The 18,153-nt window shown below is 40.6% G+C and overlaps 1 protein-coding gene and 1 pseudogene across 6 annotated transcripts in view; both read left to right on the forward strand.

Annotated features, from left to right (window-relative positions):
• Positions 1 to 18,153, forward strand: part of ANO10 (anoctamin 10) — a 246,921-nt gene that overhangs the window by 117,178 nt on the left and 111,590 nt on the right. The gene's annotated exons all lie outside the window — the stretch shown is intronic.
• On the forward strand, positions 1,580 to 5,759 carry LOC100999636 (annotated as a pseudogene). Its single transcript, XR_160099.5, has 2 exons — positions 1,580 to 4,269; positions 4,735 to 5,759. The product of XR_160099.5 is annotated as a 60S ribosomal protein L18a-like (transcript).

The following is an 18,153-nucleotide window of genomic DNA, read 5'->3' on the forward strand; positions in this document are numbered from 1 at the left end:
ATTTCTAGTTCTAGATCCTTGAGGAATTGCCACACTGTCTTCCATAGTGGTTGAACTAATTTACATTCCCACCAACAGTGTAAAAGTGTTCCTATTTTTCCACAACCTCTCCAGCATCTCTTGTTTCCTGACTTTTTAATGATCGCCATTCTAACTGGCATGAGATAGTAGCTCATTGTGGTTTTCATTTGCATTTCTCTATTGACCCGTGATGATGAGCATTTTTTCTTATGTCTGTTGGCTGCATAAATATCTTCTTTTGAGAAGTGTCTGTTCATATCCTTTGCCCATTTTTTGATGGGGTTGTTTGCTTTGTTCTTGTAAATTTGTTTAAGTTCTTTATAGATTCTGGATATTAGCCCTTTATCAGATGGGAAGATTGCAAAAATTTTCTCCCATTCTGTAGGTTGCCTGTTCACTCTGATGATAAGTTTCTTTTGCTGTGCAGAAGCTCTTTAGTTTAATTAGATCCCATTTGTCAATTTTGGCTTTTGTTGCCATTGCTTTTGGTGTTTTACACATGAAATCTTTGCCCATGCTGATGTCCTGAATGGTATTGGCCAGGTTTTCTTCTAGGATTTTTATGGTCCTAGGTCTTAAGTTTAAGTCTTTGATCCATCTTGAGTTGATTTTTGCATAATGTGTAAGGAAGGGGCCCAGTGGCAGTTTTCTGCGTATGGCTAGCCAGTTTTCTCAACACCATTTATTACATAGGGAATCTTTTCCCCATTGCTTGTGTGTGTCAGGTTTGTCAAAGATCAGATGGTGGTAGATGTGTGGTATTATTTCGGAGGCCTCTGGTTTTTTCTGAGGCATTCTGGTTTTTGGAATTTTCAGCCTTTCGCTGTGGTTTCTCCCTATATTTGTGGTTTTATTTACCTTTGGTCTTTGATGCTGGTGACCTCAGTTGGAAATGCAGAAATCACCTGTCTTCTGCTTTGATCTCGCTGGGAACTGTAGACCACAGCTGTTCCTATTCGGCCATCTTCCAACCTTTATGTTTTATTGCATGGTTATCTTTTCACTTAAAAATATAATAAATTATGTTGATAGTTTTGCTAATGTTAAGCCATCTCCGCATTCCTGAAATAAACCATGTTATATTATTATATTATATTCCGTATATTTTTCTGTTAATTTGTTACTGGTGGTGAATCTATGTAGGTTTGCAGCAACTTCAGTTCTGGCCTCCTCAGAAGGATTTGACCAAGGTGTAAGGCAGAAGGAGAGACCAAGGCAAGTTTTAGAACAGGACTGAAAGTTTATTTAAAAGCTTTAGAGCATGAATGAAAGGAAGTAAAGTCCACTTGGAAGAGGGCCAAGCAGGTGACTTGTGAGATGAAGTGTGCAGTTTGACCTTTGACTTAGGGTTGTTTGTTGTTTTTCTTGGAGATAGAGTCTTACTCTATCTCCCATGCTAGAGTGCAATGGTGCAGTCTCGGCTCACTGAAGCCTCCGCCTCCCTGGTTCAAGTGATTCTCATGCCGCAGGCTCCTGAGTAGCTGGGATTACAGGCACCTGCCACTATGCCTGGCTAATTTTTGCATTTTTAGTAGAGATGGGGTTTCGTCATGTTGGCCAGGCTGGTCTCAAACTTATGACTTCAAGTCATCTCCCTGCCTCAGCTTCCCAAAGTGCTGGGATCACAGGCATGAGCCACCGTGCCTGGCCTGACTTAGGGTTTTGTATGTTGACATACTTCCAGGGTCTTGGATTCCTTCTGATTCTTCCCTTGAGGTGGGATGTCCACGTGCACAGTAGCCTACTAGTGCTTGGGAGATGAGCATGCACAGTGTGTTTACTGGAGTTGTACATATGCTCACTTGAGGTCCTTACCAGTCAGATGTCCCTGGAAGGTCATATACCATTTAAACCCCGCCCTCCTGCCATTCTGCCTCTTAATATGCATGCCTGAGCCCACTTGTCCAACTCCTGAGATCTTATCGGGAAGCTGCTGCTTACCAGTTTCAGGTGTTCTCTATCTATTAGGAGACTGCCTTTCTCTGGCACCGGCTGTGATCAATTATTATTTTAGAAAGAGTCAGCAACCGCCTGACCATCACCTGATGGTCACCTCACATTCCAGGTGGGTGTGTGTGTGTCTATGGGTGCTGGGAGCACCTTCCTGCCCTGCTTATGCCTGACTAGCTACCTACTGTAACAAATTCACTTCTGGGATCTATTTGCCAGTACTTGATTTAGAATCTTTGCATCAATATTTATAAGTGAAATTGGTTTCTGTTTTTCTTTATCATACTTTGGTATTAAGTGTGTTCTAGCGTCTTAGAATGAATTAGGGGGAGCCTTCCATCGTTTTCTATGGTCTGGACCAGTTCGAGTACATATTAAATATCTGTTCTGTGATGATGCGTACTGCCCAATATTAGTAAAGGTGTGGAGTATTACTGAGTTTTTAATCTTCACTATTATGATCTTAAAATATGACCTTGTTTTAAAAGGAGTCCTCTAAAATACTTTTCTTCCCCCCGCTTCCAAGTTGCCAGGTTTTTGGTTATCTCATTGTTTTGCTTTTTATTTCACTTGTGTTTAGATAAAAAGTTTTTAAATTTCACATTTTTAGGCTGGAAACTTATTGCAACAGGAGGGAATATTTAGAGAGGAGAGGAACACACACACCATGCAAGACTTTGTTGTGGCATAGTTGGAGATGTGAGAAGGGGAAGGAAACTGGATTTATCAGAAAGAGAGGGGCCAGGGCTAAATGTCAAAGCCTGGCTGCAGCCCTGATTCCTGTAAGCTGAGTGACTTTATGCAAGCCTTCTCTGACTTCAGGCTGTTTTTCCGTCATCCATGTATCACGTTGAGAACAGCCTAATGGAATTGCTGTGAGGATCAGAAGAAATAATATTCAAGGACTTCTGAACCCTTAAGGCATTATTTGGTGCAAAGGGTACTGTTACAGGCTTATTCTTTTCCAGTGATTCGTTATAATAGAATACTTCTTCAGTGAAAGGAGATTTTTATTTGTAAATGTTTAGGTAGTTGTTGATTTTTGTAAGATAATCATTTTTGTTTTTTTTTTTTTTAAATCAGGGCCTCTAATGGTCATGAGATTAAAAACAGGTTTTAAATTTCACTCCTTGTTTTTTTCACCAGGGAAAGAGACTATTTTGTAGCAAACTAGTCTTCTAGCTCAAAGAAAAGAAAAGAGAAATATATGTTTTTTTCTGGCGTGCAATTTCAATACCAGTTAATTGAACTACACGTTCTGAGCACCTGAAATGAAAAATAATGACGAGTTCATTCTGTCAAACTGTGTAATCTCCTAGTCTTATTGTGAAAACTTGCTGCATCCTCTTGTGCCCCTTGTGTCTTCTTCACTGTTCACCCTAAGGGCCAAAGGAGAGTTTTCCCCTTGGCCCTGTAAAGGTTCACTGAAAATCAATTTACAAAAAGCAGATTAATAGGAGAAAAGGCAGATTTATTTAACATGTATACATGGGAGCTTTCAGAATGAAGATCCAACCCCTCAATAAGGTACAGAAGCTTATATACCACCTTGAGGTTATAAAAAGAATGCAGGCTCAGAGTGTGACCCAAAACAGGTTTTAATGGCAAGACAGGTTATAGGGGAGAGAAAAAAGGAGGCTTGGCTAGCAAAAGTGGCCTTGTTATGTGGATGAAGCCTTATAGCTAGAACCCCTAGAGAGAATAGATAGTAAACATGTCTTTTCAGACTTGTAAAGGTGTCAGACTCAATCTCTCCCAGATCTGTGAAAGGCCTAGAAAGGGAAGGCCTGGCTGCATTAATGGAGATTCTCTACAGATGCAAATTTCCCCGACAAGAGACAGCTTTACAAGGCCACTTTGTCTGCTGGCCCTGTGGCAGCCATTTCAAAATGTGTCAAAGAAATATACTTTGGGGTAAAATATTTTTATTTTCTTCAAGTGCAATTAACCGTAAAGACATAAACTGTACCTTTTGCGGGTGGCGGTGAGCGCGGAGAGGATGCCATGAAGGCCTTGGGCACACTACGAGAGTGCAAGGTGGTGGGTCGCTGCCCGCCCACCCCCAAATGCCACACACTGCCCCTATACCGCATGCGAATCTTTGCGCCTAATGATGTCATCGCCAAGACCCGCTTCTGGTACTTCCTATCTCAGTTAAAGAAGATGAAGAAGTCTTCAGGGGAGATTGTCTACTGTGGGCAGGTGTTTGAGAAGTCCCCCTTGCGGGTGAAGAACTTTGTCATCTGGCTGCGCTATGACTCCCGGAGCAGCACCCACAACATGTACCGGGTGTTTCACGTGTCTGTGTGAAGAGATCACCAAACAGGTTTTGTGTAAGCAACATGGCTGTTTATTTCACCTGGGTGCAGGCTGGCTGAGTCTGAAAAAGGAGTCAGCAAAGGGTGGTGGGATTGTCATTGGTTCTCACAGGTTTTGGGATAGGCAGTGAAGTTAAGAGCAATGTTTTGGGGGCAGGGGGTGAAGCTCACCAAGTACATTCTCAAGGGCGGGGAGAATTACAAAGAAACTTCTTAAGGGTGGGGGAGATTATAAAGAACCTTCTTAAGGGTGGAGGAAATCACAAAGTACATCGATCTGTTAGGGTGGGGCAGAAACAAATCACAACAGTGGACTGTCATCAGTTAAGCTATTTTCACGTCTGTGGATCTTCAGTTGCTTCAGGCCATCTGGATGTATACGTGCAGGTCACAGGGGATTTGATGGCTTAGCTCAGGCTCAGAGGCCTGACACCGGGAATACCAGGACCCGACCACCGCAGGCGCTGTCATCCAGTACTAGCGAGACATGGGCGCCCGGTACGGCGCCTGGACCCACTCCATCCAGATCATGAAGGTGGAGGAGATCGCAGCCAGTAAGTGCCGCCGGCCAGCCGTCAAGCCACGATTCCAAGATCAAGTTCCTGCTACCCCACCCGGTCCTGCGCCGTCAGCACTAGCCGCGCTTTACCACCAGGAGGCCCAACACCTTCTAGGTCCAGGGCCTTCGCCCGGGTGTGCCCCAGATAAACTCAGGAACGCCCCGGTGAAAAAAAAGAATGAAAAAAAAAAGACATAAACTGTAAATACTTAGACAATTGGTCGTGCCTGTTGACGGAGAACACGGCCCCAACCTCCATGATGTAAACCAAAAATAAAATCTTAAGTCCCCCAGCCAACTGAATGGACCCTGTCTTGGCCTCAGAGAAAACTGGAAAACTGTGTTTTTGGCCGTGATGGGAAGGGAGGTTAGACATACCTCGTTATACCCTTTCCCTGTCAGAGTTGGGCACAACTGACTAGCATTAACATTGAAATAGAGATTATTAGGCTGATAAAACAGACACTTTGTTGCCACAAAGAGTGGCACATAAGATAGCAAATTCCAACCTGATTCTGGTATAGCATCATATGACAGCCGACTCTGAAGGAAATAAAAATATTTTACCCCCAAAATATATTTCTTTGATATATTTTGAAATGGCCCTGCAAAACTGTTTCCTGTGGGGGGAATTTGCATCTGTAGAGATATCTCCATTAATGTGGCCAGGCCTTCCCCTTCTAGGTCTTTCTGGGATCTAGGAGAGATTAAATGAATTTGTTACCTTTAAGATCTGAAAAGAGACATTTACCTTCTATGTTCTCTGAAAGCTGCTACCCGGAGGCTTCATCTGCATAACAAGAACCTTGGTCTGGCTGGGCCTGTAGCTCACACCTGTAATCCCACACTTTGGGAGACTGAGGTGGGCAGATCACTTGAGCCCAGGAGATTGATACCAGTCTGGGCAACATGGTGAAACCCCATCTCTACAAACAAACAAAAAACCCAGTCATGGTGGTGTGTGCCTGCAGCCCTAGCTACTCGAGAGGCTAAGGTGGGAGGATCATTGAGTCTGGGAGGTTGAGGCTGCACTCCAGCCTGGGCAATTGAATGAGACCCTGTATCAAATAATAATAGCAAAGAACCTTGGTGTCCACAGCCCCCCTTAACTTAACTCAGGCATTTCTTTTGTCTTTAAACAAAGCTTAATTATTTCAACCAATTGCTAATCAGAAAATATTGGAATCCACTGGTGACCTGTAAGCCCCTGCTTCAAGGTATCCTACCTCTTTAGGCTGAACCAATGTATACCTTCCATGTATTGATTTATGTTTTTGCCTGTAACTTCTGTCTCCCTAAAATGTATAAAACCAAACTGTAACCCAACCACCTCAAGCACACTGTTTCAGGACATCTTGAAACTGAACACTGGGCCATGGTCACTCATATTGGCTCAGTATAAACATCTTGAGATATTTTACAGTTTTGTTTTTCTGTTAACACTTATCAATCACGTGGATAGTGTTGGCTTATGTATCTTTGAGCAATGTGAGGTGCTGAGGCAATTGATTTTAGTTTTTTGTGTCTTATGGCATGGTTAGGAACCAGACCAAGTGTATATGTTAACCCCAGAGGCATCAACATGAACTGTTACTTTTGAATCTATTTCTAGCAGCTTGGCTCCTCTGATGAGATACCGTTTTACAATGCAAATGGAAATAACAAAAAACACACCACCTGAAGACAAAAATTGTAAAGTCACCAAGACGCTATAAAAATGTCCCATTACTAAACTTATGAGTAAAAGGTTTAAGGTCTGGAAGCAGATTTTTTTTACTCTTGCCACAGTTACCCAGGAAGTCATTATTTCCACAGGAAATAAACAAAGAGACATTTTCTTAAAAACAAATGATCATCTTGTTGAATTCCTGCTTTGTGGCATTTGATGCTGATCATCCATCCATGTCCCAGAGCACAGGAAGCTTATAGCATAAAATCATTGGTTAGAGAAGACATAATTAATTCTCAAACATGACCAAAAATTGAATCTTTCAAGAGACAAATTTAATAAACATTCTCTTTCTTTGCCATCCATGGCCTGTTTCATGGATTGCCTACCCATTACCAGTTTCTCCTGGAGAATGACCCTCCTCCCTCAGCTGACTGCAAGGGTACAGCTTTGCTCCTGGTGCGGACTGTGTCCCCATCCCTGCCCTGTTCCCTGCCCAGTGGTAAGCACATGAGCACCCAGCCTAGGCTCCACCCTGCAGCCCATCCTTGCAAGGTTTGAAATTGCCACAAAGAGTAGTCTGTCTTGGTCTGGCTGCTCTCCCAGATTGGAGGGATGTGAGATTAGGAGCTATTGCCTAAGGCCTTTTTGGTCACACAGTCTGGGACTCAGAGAGAGCCCCTCAGAAGCTAGAGAGAAGTGGAAGTAGGAACCCAGCAGATAAGAGGCTTCAGGGTCATGCCTGGCCATCTTTGACTATGGAAAAGTTAGTGTGTTTACCTGGGTATGGTGTTTTGGGGGCCATAACTGTGTTGGGAGCAGTTCCTAGGGGCAGAGTTGTTCACAGTTCACATAGCTGGTCTCACACTGGGAAGCAGGTGGCATATCAGATGATTGTTCAGGGGCTTCCAATCATCAGATCCCATGGTTCTCTAAAGGCATGCCAATGAAAAGAGTCAACCTCTATGAAATATTTGAAGAGACTTATTCTGAGCCAAATATGAGTGACCAATGGTTCGTGACACAGCCTCAGGAGATCCTGAGAACATGTGCCAAGGTGGTTGGGCTACAGCTTGGTTTTATACATTATAGGGAGACCTAAGACATCAATTGGCTGGGCGCGGTGGCTCACACCTGTAATCCCAGCACTTTGGGGGGCCGAGGTGGGCAGATCATGAGGTCAGGAGATCAAGACCATCCTGGCTAACACAGCGAAACCCAGTCTCTACTAAAAATACAAACCATTAGCCAAGGGTGGTGGCACACACCTGTAGTCCCAGGTACTCGGGAGGCTGAGGCAGGAGAATTGCTTAAACCCAGGAGGCAAAGGTTGCAGTGAGCCAAGATCATGCCACTGCACTCCAGCCTGGGCGACAAGAGCAAGACTCCGTCTCAAAAAAAAAAAAAAAAAAAAAAAAAAAAAAAGACATCAATCAGTCAGTCAATACATATACAAGATGTACACTGGTTTGGTCCAAAAGGTTCACCAAGGTTCAGGCACTGTGGACTGTCATTTTAGTGTGATTTGGAAAGCCTCTGGCTTCCAGGTTATTGGTAGATGAAAAGATTTTCTGATTGGCAATTGGTTGAAAGAGTTATTATATAAAAACATGAAAATCAATAGAAGAGAATGTCTGGATTAAGATAAGTGATTGTTGAGACCAAAGTTTTATCATGCAGATGAAGCCTCCAGATAGTGGGCTTCAGAAATAATAAATTGTAAATGTTTCCTATCATTTCTGTCAGTCTTAAGGTCTCTGTTTTGATGTTAATGCTGGTCATCTGGGCCTGAATTCCAAAGGAAGGAGGGTATAATGAGGCATGTTCAACCCCCCATGTCCCATCATGGCCTGAACTAGTTTTCAGGTTAGCTTTGGAATGCCCTTGGCTGAGTGAAGGACCCTCAGTCAGATGGGGAGCTTAGAATTTTATTTTTGGTTTATAGGCACAAATTGAGTATCAGTCTTAGTACCTGCCGTAATTTAAAAACTACATTTTACTCATTTTTTTCACTTACAGTTGACCAAGAAAATTCAGCTTTTTTATCTAATCATATTTTGTTTTTATGAAAGTGATACATATAAATAATTTTTAAGGTCAAATATTCCTTTAAGAGTAATAGCAGAAGAATGGGTCTCTGCCCTGTCCCAATTTCCTAGAGTATATGACTCAAATTTTTAGCCCTTTTCTGCTGTTTACCTCTATATTTCTAAATACTATGTTTTTCAGTTTTATTGACTCTCTACTATAAAATATGAATGTCTTTGTGTTCCATCCTGCCAGTGTAGTTTCACATCACAACTTTCAGTTAAATCAATATTTAGTGATTGTATTATTGTGCAAATTGTATTTGTAGATAACTACGTAGTGTGCCATGATTATGTTTCCTTAAGCATAATTGAGTTGAAAACGGCCTTGTTTTTTCTTTGTTTGGTTTCTGTGTACCTATCGTTGATTCTTTCCTAAACATAGTGTGCTTAAACACACCAGACAGCCTCTCAGTGTGTTGTGTTGTTTTCCTTGGAGAGGGTATTCCTGGAACTATGTTGTTCCCTTCCCATTTGGGCAATTCACCTCCAGACTGGCTGCAGGGTTTTTGTCCTCACTTCCCAACTTCTTGGGAATTCACTTGGCTTCTTGTTTCTGCCCCGTCCCCCTTTCTTGTAACCTCCTCCTTTATCTTGGCAGGTTCATGAGAGAGAGTTTGGAATCTTGCATATCTGCAGACATCGTTATGCCCATCTGCCCTCCAAATTTGGAGGATATTAGCCATTGCCTCTAACATTGCTGTTGAGAGCCTAATGCCAGCCTGACCCCTGATCCTTTACACGGGGTCTGTTCATTCTCTCTGGAAGCTTCCACAGTCTTCTCTTTATCCCTGGTGTCTTGACATTTCACAATGATATGCCTTTGTGGTCTCCTCGACCAGTGGGACTTCACACTTACAAACACCTGTTCTTTAGTTCTGTGAAATCCTTGAATTATTTCTTTGAGAATTATCTTTTCTCCATGTTCTATCTTTATTTCTGGCCCTCTGTTGCATTTTCTGGACTTACCATTTGTTATATGTTTTCCGCCTATTTTGTGTCTCCTTGTTTGTTTGGGTTCGTCTATTTTGAGATTTTTCTTAACTGTATTTCCCAATTCTTCTATTGAATGTCAGCAGTCATAAGTTTAGTATCCAAGAGCTCTTTTTTATTCTCTGAATGTTCCCACCTCCTTTTAGAAAATAGCATTCTGTACTTTATTTCATGAATATAGTGTTATCCCTCTGTACTTTTCTTCTGATCTCTGCCTTGTCTCTGTTTCCTCCCTAATTCTTCTTTTAGTGGAAAGGTGTTTTCATTATTGTGTTACTGCCCCTGGTGCTGCCTGTAGTCCAGTCTCACGTGATAGGAAGTCTTTTGTCTTCCACTGGGTGAGAGAGGGGATGGGGCTCTGAAGGACAGAGAGGGGACAAGGAGTGTCTTCTGTCCTTCTGCAGCCCTTCTGAGGGCCTAGACTCTATCTCCTGGGGTTCTCCAAGGCCCAGGCACTGTGGGCTGTCATTTTATGGTGATTCGGAAGGAGGGGAGAGCAGACGTAAGTTCGTCTGTTTAATCTCGAAGTCTCTCGGGTCCCAATATTACACTTTGACTTTAACCATTTGGTAATTAACTTTTCTCCTACTTAGTCTACCCACTTTAGTACTTAGAAATGTCTGCAGCCTTCAACTTTCCTTTTTCCTCCCTCCTTTCCTTCCTTTCAAAAAGCTCTCTTCAGGGCAGATGTACCAATCGCATTTCATTAGAGGTCGTTACTTCTCTGGTTCTTTTTTATTGTTGAGTCCTGTGAATTTGATAATTTTTCATAGATTATTGAACTTTAGATTAACCATATATTAAAGTTTAATATTAATATTAAACAATAAATATATCAAAGTTTAATATTTATTTTTTTATTTCTAACTTCACCTACTTGAAAAAGAAAGTAAGAACGTTTAAAATGTAGATAGGATAATTAGGTACAGAAACTTTTAGAGAACATCTGGGGTAAGAGGGACAGTGTGTTCTTACCACGTAAGACATGTACAGTTTTTATACAGTTAGGCCTTACTGCTTGCTCTTATGTTTTCATGTTAGCACAAGTGAAAAGAAAAAAGTAGTGCCTCTTTCCTGTTATTAAACAAAAGGATCAGGGAACCTGGATTTACACAATACTCTATGTCCTCAAGATAGTTTTAGAAAACCATTCAGATGGTTCACTATAGTTTCTCAAGTGCCCTAACTTGTGGAGGCATTTCTGTAGGGGGCTATAATGTTATCAGACAGGTACTTTGGTTTGCTTTTAGATGCTCTAACCTTAAAATGGAGACAGTTTGGAAGTCTAAGGAAATATTAGACTTTTAAAAACTATTTGACTTCTCAAGCTTTTGCCAAGTGTTTGATCACAGTCAATTTATTATTGAATTATCTGCTACATATGTATGGTGTGAAAATCTGTGTTTGAAAATGAGAAAAATTATACTGTGTCAAATATGAATACTACATAGGAGTGAGAGCTAAGCATTAATATAAATTAATTACTTGTGCCAAAGACTTCTCCCCACTAGGAGGACAGCCTGTGTTAGCACAAGCATAAACCATCAGAGCAGACAGAGCCACTATTTTTCTGATTGTGATGATGTTGGAATTTCTCACTCACACATAGTTACTGTAGTGAAATGAAAAAAGCATGGGTCCTGGAGTCAGACAGCTAAGATCCTGACTTCAGATCTCACTAGCTAGGGGAAGTTACCTTCCAGACCTTAATTTCCTGCTCTATAAAATGGGTGGTTAAAGTGCCTACTTTAAAGGGTTTGTTAGGATTGGGCTTTTCTTTTATAAAACACGTAGCACAAGTGGCTGCTGTTTTTTAGGTTGCTGATTTCAGAATTATCATTTTGCATAGAAGAGGCAACTTTGACAAGGACATTTTAAGGCATCAGTTCTGACTAACCCCAACTTCCATCTCCAGAACCTCACTCCATGTGGCTCGTATAGACAGCCCACTAACTGTGACCTTGGCCAGGGTACATAACCTCTCTGATCCTCGGTTTCCTTATCTGTCAGATGGGAATAAATATAGTTTCTGCCTCATAGGGCTGCTGTGGGCATTAAATGAGTAAATATATGAAAAGCACTTAGAATAGGGCCTGGCACAAAGTTAGCATTGCAGTAAAGTGTGAGCTGAAAAAACAGGGACTCTTTCCTTAGCGATGGGCCATTGGAAAATCACTTCTCAACATTCCACCCTCGCTCCCCCATGTGTGCCTCTGGTGTACAGGTTGGCTGGCCCCTACCAAAGAGGTCTGTCCAATTGTAAGTGATACTGGCTCTTTTTTCTGCCCGTAAAGAGCAACAGGCACCTTCTATGTTAAGATTATGCCCTTCCCACACAGGAAGGCCACGTCACCTTCGCGTCTTCCTGTGTGCTGTTTTGTGTGAACACACCCAAGGTCGACTGACAGTATAGGGGATGTTAGGACATTAAGATGGGGGTGATTTGTCATCAGGCCATTCCTTCCTGCTCTGAGCTTACCGCAAGTACAGTATTATGGTATTATGGTCCAGGATCCAAGGAAGCATTAAGAGTTTTAGATCTGTGTTGAGATTGTTCCATTTGATTCACAAATGACTTTTATGTGATGACATTTTGATTTAGCACTTAAAATATAACTGTCAGCTATTATTAGCAATTATCTTAATAAAATGAAATGGAGGGTAGTAGATGGAGTATGTCTTGCCTCATTTTCTGTCCATACCACTTAGGACAGTCCCTAGCATATGGTAGATGCTCAGTAAATATTTGAGTAAATGATTTATAAATTATTTTCATATTTATTAATAAAAAGGGAGAGGTAGTATATCTTTTTTGTGCATCTGCCTAAGTTTTATCCAGTACAATACCTTTGATATTAATCTAGCTTTTCTTAACAATTACATACTGTATCTTCTCAATATCATATCATATCTCAATATGCTGATCAGTTTTAATTTGAGGGATAATGAAGGATTTTTCTATTTGTAAACCAGTAGATAAATAACAGGGCTTGTCTCTGGGGAGAACACTGTAGGATGGTAGAGGGATGCAGAGCAGGAATGGATGGGAGATCATTTCTGTGTATTCTTTGTCTTTATTCTTTAAAACTATGCATACACATTACTTTCTCAAATGAAAGAAATTTTACGCATGTCAAAAGAAAAAAACAAAAACAAAAACTCTTGCATCTGCCCACTGTGGAGATCTGCCTGCATTGAGTAGTACAGGGAAATTACTTATTGATCAGCAAATTGCTTATTGATTGGCAAGTTTTGCTATATTTTCTTTCTTCTTTCAAAATACATAGTGTGGTCATGCATGAATTCAGAGCTAGTCTTCTTTTTCTTTGAGCAGTTCATCTTAGGCTGTCTCATTATTTTAATGTTTATTAGTGGTATAACTTGCTCATACAAAGTTCCACAAAGTGATCTAACTCAAGATTTCCTGGGAAGATGGTGAAGGAAGGGAAGAAACCAGTAAAAATTGCAAAGAAAATGGAAAGTAAGGAGAAAACTCCATAAACTGAGAAAAAGAAAAGTAAGGAGAAAACAGGGAGCTGACAGGGAAGTGGTGTCCATTGCATTCTATAGGTGTTGAGAAGTTTTTATCTGATATAACATGTGAAGGACAGACCAACTTCAGGAAGACACCAAGAACCAGCCAATGGCTTCCCTTTCTGAGACAGTTGGTGGGATGACATAAGGAATGAATTTAACAAATGCTAGTAGACCACTATAGACCCTGCTAATTGGAGACCAAAAGCAGGCCTAGAAGAGGTAGAGACTCTTTCTACCTTAGGATTCAGTAACATTCAGAGACTGGGTACACAGACATCACCAAAATAAACCAAAAATTTGGGGGCAACCTTCAGGTCTACCAACAATTATTTTTTGGAATTTTATTTTGTTCCCCTTTGGTTTTTATTTAGACATGATTAAATACATGATAATTTTAGGGGAAAAGTAGATAAGCTAACAGAAAAAAATATTGTAAAACCCAGAGTAAACTAGTTAACATTATAAAATGACAATAATGAGCAAACAGGGTATCAGAATATATGATTCTGAAGTAAATCACATAGAATAAATATGAGATAATGGCCATGGACATTTTTGAAGAAAATAAAGCTACAGTAACTGAAAAATTCTGATATTGGCACCAGAATAAATGGACAGATAAATAGAACAGATCATAAAGTCCACGAACTGTCAAAAGTATAGATACATACAAATTTGTAGGCTAGATGTGTGGCTCACACCTGTAATCCCAGCACTTTGGGAGGGTGAAGTGGGCGGATCACTCGAGGTCAGGAGTTCGAGACCAGCCTGGCCAACATGGTGAAACCCCATCTCTACTAAAAAATAAAAATTAGCCCGGTGTGGTGACACACGCCTGTAATCCCAGCTACTCCGGAGGCTGATGCAGGAGACAGCCCTGAACCTGGAAGGCAGAGATTGGTTTCAGTGAGCCAAGATTGCGCCATTGCACTCCAGCCTAGGCGACACAGCAAGGCTCCATCTCAAAAACAAAACAAAAACAAAGAACCGCCGCCCCCCCCCCCCCCACCGCAAATTTGTGGTAGGCATTTTTTGTCAGTGGAAAAATGATTAATTAGTTATTAAATGTTGCTGGTACAAATGGCAAGCCATGTGGAGAGAGTGGATAAAGTCCACTCTTTTAAGGTATACACTGAAATGAAATTCAGTCAAGTTAAATATATGAATATAACAAAACCATAAAAGGGCTGGAAAGAATTATAGGTGAATATTTATCTGATCTTTGGGTGGGGAGACCTTGACTATAAGAATGACACCAAAGAAAGAAACTCTAAGAAAAAAATTCACGGGTTCTTCATACTAATGTGTGTAAGGTTCAAGACTGAGAAGGAGCTGTGTGTCCAACATTAGACAATTGATTAAATGTTGACCCATCCTTATAATGATATATCTTGCCACTATAAACAAAACTGTATGTAAGTCTTTATCCTTGGAAAGACAGCCATGACGTAGTGCTAAGTGAAAAGCTTATAAAGGCATATGTGTAGATTTTTGCTTTTGTATAAATGGCCTGGGCGGATATAATCCCATGTTAACACCAGTAGTTTTCTCTGGCTATTAAGATTTGGGTAATTTATTTCTTTTGGCTTTTCTGTGTTTCTTTCTTTTCTCTTTCTATAGTGATTATATATTTAAATAATCATGTCTAGTTAAAAACCAAAGGACAAAAAAATTTCTACAAAATAATTAGTGATAATAAAATCGGAGAGAGAACTGAGCTTCAAACTCTCCCCTTGACTAGATTAGATAGATAGATTTCTTACAAGGATTTTGGGGACCAACTGTTTTGTTGCATGATAACAGCATTTCTTTATGTGGCAACTTGAATCTGTAATGACCATAAATGCAGATTTCTTTAAACATAAAAATCAAATACATGTATTTATTCTAAAATACCACTAAAAGATCATATTTTTAAATGATGATTTGTTATAGTTGATATTTGACTTATTTATACATTCATTCTTTTTAACTAGTGTTTGTTTTAATTTCTCTGAATTAAACATCAAAGAGCTGTTTTAAAATATAAATTTATTATGAAGAACCAAAGTTAGTGAATATGTCTCTTAATGAGAGCATTGGTTAAGCCAATTAAAAACATTTACAAGTCAAAAATGCAATCAAGGAGAGATTGTTTTGGTTTATTGTCCACCAAGAAGCTTAGCTGCCAGCAAGAAAAACGCTCATTTTCTGGGGAGATGTTGCTCCTCCTGCTTTGAGCTCTCCAGTGTTTTATCGACTTGGAAAAACAACATATTCGTTTTGATAATCAAGCCTGATAAAGTCCTCTGAGCCCATCAGTTTTCTCTTGTGAGTTGACAGTCTTCTAATGTGAAAAAGGAAGAAATTCAGGGGCCGAAGGAAAGCACTGAAACTTTCAGCAAGTGGTATGACCACATGTAATCAGTCTTATATGGCCCTTTATATCCTAGGTTGAAATCAATGATCATCATTTTGCCTTTGCTTGAAATTGCTTTATACCAAAACCAAAAAGACCTCTGTTATACCACTTTCTCTCAGTTGCACACAATATAAAAATGCTCTTTGGACCATTCCAAAACTGTATACACATGCTGGCTGGGAGGAATGAATGTGTGTGTTTACTTTGAACCCTCCTCAGCCCAGCTGTGTTGTCACTTGGGCTGCACTCTCACTGTCATCACCAGGCCTCTGTCACTGACTCCAGAACTCTCCATCTTCAGAGGTTGTAATTTTCTTTGTATAGCCTTTCCCACAACCCCACCCAATAATTGCCATTTGTATAAGAATACCTCAGGATCATTCATTCATTTATTCAATATTTAAGCACTGCTGAACATCCTACAACGTCCAGGGCAGCTCCCACAACAAAGAAGTTTCCAGTCCAAAATGTCAGCAGTGCTGAGGTTGAGAAACGCTGAGGTTGAGAAACCTTCAGTTAAAACAACTATTTTCTTCAGCGTGTCTAGGAACTGTATTGGGCATAAAGTGATAGAAGAGTGAATGGGATTTCTTTCCTCCCATTCTGGTAAATTGGCACCTGAGAAAAGTCAACAAATAACGACAGTGGCATGAAAAGTGTGGGAGAGGCGCGTGTGGCACTGAGACCACAGGGGTGGTCATGCCGTCTCTGACTGTGCCTGTGGGGCTCAGAGCGTTCCAGACCAGCTTTATCACGGCAGGAAAGAGGAGCAAGTAGAGTGACGTGGCAGGAGCCTAGCAGTGAGGAAGGACGTGGCTTACGACATCGAGGAGGAGAGCATAGACAGTGCTGGGCATGGAATCAGGCCAGCAAAGTGGACAGTGTCTCATCATCAGAGGTCCGATATTGGGCACTGATCATGTTTAAAAGAGATCAGAGAGAAATAATCAAATGCTGTACGTGAATTTTGATTCTGTCTACTGGGAAAACAGCTATTTAAAAAAGACATTTTGGACGAAAAATCTTCCAGAGAGGATTTCACAATGTAGCAGGACGAGCCGCGGACAAAACCCCTCAGACACCGAGATAGTGAAGGGAGTGGCTTTAATCAGCTGGGAGTATCGGCAGGCTAGCATCTTAAAATCTGAGCTTGTCGGGTGCCCAACTTCTGTCCCTTTTAAGGGCTCACAACTCTGAGGGGGTGCATGTGAGAGGGTCGTGATCGATTGAGCAAGCCGGGGGTATGTGACAGGGGCTGCAAGCGCTGGTGGTCAGAGTGAAACAGAACAGAACAGGAGGTTTCACAGTGTCCTTCCATACAATGTCTGGAATCTATACATAACATCGGTTGCTAGGTCGGGGTCAAATTTTAACTCCCAGGCTTAGGTCAGGCAGGCCCAGGCCTGGTTTTGGGTCTGGTGCCTAGGCGCCAGGCTACCTCCCTTTAGTTTCGCTTCTCTTTCCTTTTCTGAGTATAAAACAATATAAAACAATATGAGAGGGTCTCTCTCTTCCCTCAACAACACACTGGTTTGCCAAGATTAGTTTTGTGAATGATTTATCTCCACTTATTATTTTGAAATTTTCAAATATACAGAAATGCTAAAAAAAGCTCAGTGAATAGTTGTAGTCTTTTAACCCAGATTCTGCAATTGTCATTCATATTTATCATTTATTTATATTTTTCATTTTGCTTATATTTGTTTTATTTTTGTGTATATACAGGCACATACAAACACATATAGATAAAAACACAACTTTAAAAAAAGAACTTCTTGAAAGTAAGGTGCAGACATCAAGGCAATTTACCCGAAATATTTCAGCATACATCTAAGAATAAGGATAGTGTCCTATTTAATCCCATTGCCATTATCACATTATGAAAATTAACAAGAATTTCATAATTCCATCTAAAATGTGGTCTGTATTCATTCACATTTCCCCAGTTGTCTTCCAATTTTTTTTATAGCAATTTTTCCTCCTACGTCAAATAGGAAGAGCTAGTTGAAATTCATTGCATTTGGTTGTTATGCCTCTTTGGTCTCTCTCTCTTTCTTTTCTTTTTTTAGGCTGGTCAAGTGCAGTAGTGAGAAGAGTGGGGAAAGAGCGGAACAAGGAGTTTGATCTGTAACTGACCGTGAACAATCAATTGAGATAACTCACTGTGATAACTTCAGACTAGCCTCTTTGGTCTCTTTTAAACTTGAACAGTTCTATCAGCCTTTCCCCCTACCCACCATATCAGTGACTTTTTTTCATTTTACAAATTTTAAGTGTTTTTTTAAAAAATTTACATACAGGAAAAGTCATACTTTTTGGTGTAAAGACCTGTGTGTTTTTGTATTGATTCTTGTAATAATCATCAAAATTAAGAAATAGAAGTTTCATCCTCCTTTCCAAAATTCCCTCCATTGTCAAACTCTCTCCCTACCGTTAACCACTAATCTGTTCTCTCTCCCTACAAGTTTTGCCTTTCTCATGTGGTTCGTAGGCTCTTAAGTCTGTTTTTTTTTTCACTTAGCATAATGCATTTGAGATTCATCCATGTTCTTGCGTTTATCAATAGTTTGTTCCTTTTTTGTTGCTGAGTAGTGTACCATCGTGTGGATATACCACAG

Source organism: Papio anubis, chromosome 2, assembly GCF_008728515.1.
Source record: "Papio anubis isolate 15944 chromosome 2, Panubis1.0, whole genome shotgun sequence".
NCBI lineage: Eukaryota > Metazoa > Chordata > Mammalia > Primates > Cercopithecidae > Papio > Papio anubis.